The following is a 2,536-nucleotide window of genomic DNA, read 5'->3' on the forward strand; positions in this document are numbered from 1 at the left end:
AAACGGGACGGAAAACATGAAATTTTGCAATAATCTTGCGCCACCCTTGCACAAAACGACGATAATTTTTCTAATTTCATAGATAACAGAAGACTATATTTTTTTCTACATAACCCCCCCCCCTGACTTTAAAGCTGGATCCGCCCCTGCTTTCAATTCCTTTTCCAACTAATTACATTCATCAAACACACTGGCTGCTGGTCCCAGTTTTAATGGTCTACTAAATTTTCGGTTTTTAATCGCGTTCCACTCCATTAACTAAAACAATGACCGGCCCGCTGTCCAGACTTATATAAGATGGATTTTTAATAGAGAGATAGATACATGATCCGTATGGCACCCATTGCTGTTTTGAAAGTAACACGCCAACTATTTGCTGAAAGAAAGACAAAATTAATGCAAACTATTCGTTGTTTGCCAACCTGTGCGCAAATTGCACTTTTTCACAAAATTCAATTATTTTTTATTGCAAACACTCAAAATGATTTACACAACTAGAATTCATAATTATCCAAGTATGGTAGTGGCATAAATAAAATGGTTTTAGGGCTGTTCTAAGTGATTTATTCGCTACGAGCCTATAAAATTTCCGCCAGGTGTTCTTAAAGCACCCCGCACCATTGATCTGGTTCGAAAATAGCCCAGAAAACCAATTCGATCAAATGCGACCACCTAATTGTAGATATATAAAACAACTTTTACTTATGTGAGAGGTGCCATGTAGGACTTAGTGTAAGTAAATCACATGTACAAGGAAATTTAATGAAAAACATTTGAAGGTTGTTCAGTTTTTTTTCTTCTGTTCATTGTAGCAACGTTTGATACCGGAGTTGAATGTGGAAAGTTATATTTTGTTTTTCTTTGCTTCGTCTGGCCTGAGCAATAATCACTTTGCTAAGGAAAGCAAGCAAACGCTTTTGATAAATGATGGTATTTCTTATATGCGCCTAATTGATTTTCACATTTCTTATCGTCATTTTCTCGATTGAATTTATAATGTTGTAGAAAAGCTCAACGTTATTATTGCAAGCGTATTAATTTAATGTTTTTTAAATAATCATAAGCAATAATTCTGTTTTCTAATGGAAAAATTTAGTCCATGTTTAGCAAAATCTGTGAAAACGACATTATCGGAAAAACACAGTGATATTGCTTTTTAATACCCGGTTATAAAACAACCAAAAAAATTGTTATGGCAAATGCTTATTGGAGAATAGCATAGATACTATCCCTTATCGGTTAATGTTTTTTTTTTAACTTTTATTTGTATAAAAATGCTGAAAAACTGCAGATAAATATTAGGAAGTTTTCACGCCATTTTCCTCCATTATTATTCACTAACTAACTTAAAACTACAAAATCATCTCCCAAAGAGGGCACACTACATGAAACTTAGCTCACGGTTTGCAAATTACACATTTTGTGATCAGAAGCGCTTTGCATCAGAAAAGGTAAACGAGTCTTTTATTTGTAAAATTAAACGAAGAATTCAAAAAGAGTATTTAAATTGGTAAAAACAATTGCGTATATATTTTTTAAATTTTAAACTCAGTGCCGCAAAAGCAAACAGATTAGAACTTCAGTGACTTTTTGGCATGTTTTGCATAAAAAAATGTAAACTTGTTCTTTCGACTACAGAATTCCTCATTTTGGAAAATTTTTAATTTTTTTCAGCAAAACCGCGCATTTTAGAAAAAAGTCTAAAGAGATTTTCTCTTTAAAATTGAACGATGAATTGAAAATTTGTTTTTTTTTCCTTCAAAAGCAGTGGCGCACCATTAATTTCTTTAAAAATATCAAACTTGGTGCCGCAAAAGCAGGCCGATTTTAACTACAGATACTTTTTGGCTCATTTTGGATGAAAATCCGTAGAGTGACATTCTGCAGGTAGCCAGGTAAATACGAAATTGCTCTTTAGAAAGGCTTTTGACCGCGGATTTTAGAAAAAAAGTCCAGACAGCTTTTCCCTGTAAAATCGAACGGAGAACCAAAACATATTTTTTATTCTGGAGACAAGCAGCGATTTACCATTATTTTATTTAAAACTATCCAACTCAGTGTCGCAAAAGCAAGCATATTTGAACTACAGCGACTTTTGAAAATTTTCAGGTAACTGTGGTATTCTGATATCTAAATTTATTGCACGCTCCAAATGCTGCGAGAATTTTCCGTTTATTTCAGCTTTTCGGTTCATTAACGCAAAACCGCGCATCTTAGCAAAAAAAAACAAGAAATTTTTTCTCCCTTTAAAATTGAACAAATAATTGAAAAGTATTTTTATCTATAAACATTGCAAACGCTGAAAGTTTGAATTGTCAGGAAAAAATGCGCCTTTATTAACTTCTCTATCTGAAGAAAACTAGCCCTAATTTTCCTGCCAGAATAACTCAAGGGCGGATCCCTGGATAATTGAAATTTACTTCTCATTTTCGATATTGACTGGAAAAATGTTTTTCCATGATGGTCACAACAGCAAAATTGTGAATTCACTTTTAACCCCCGTAGTGGATCAGGGGCGGATCCAGCTTTAAAGTCA

The sequence above is a fragment of the Dendroctonus ponderosae genome, unplaced genomic scaffold, assembly GCF_020466585.1.
Source record: "Dendroctonus ponderosae isolate FM_Combo_2020 unplaced genomic scaffold, Dpon_F_20191213v2 Dpon_F_20191213_5, whole genome shotgun sequence".
NCBI lineage: Eukaryota > Metazoa > Arthropoda > Insecta > Coleoptera > Curculionidae > Dendroctonus > Dendroctonus ponderosae.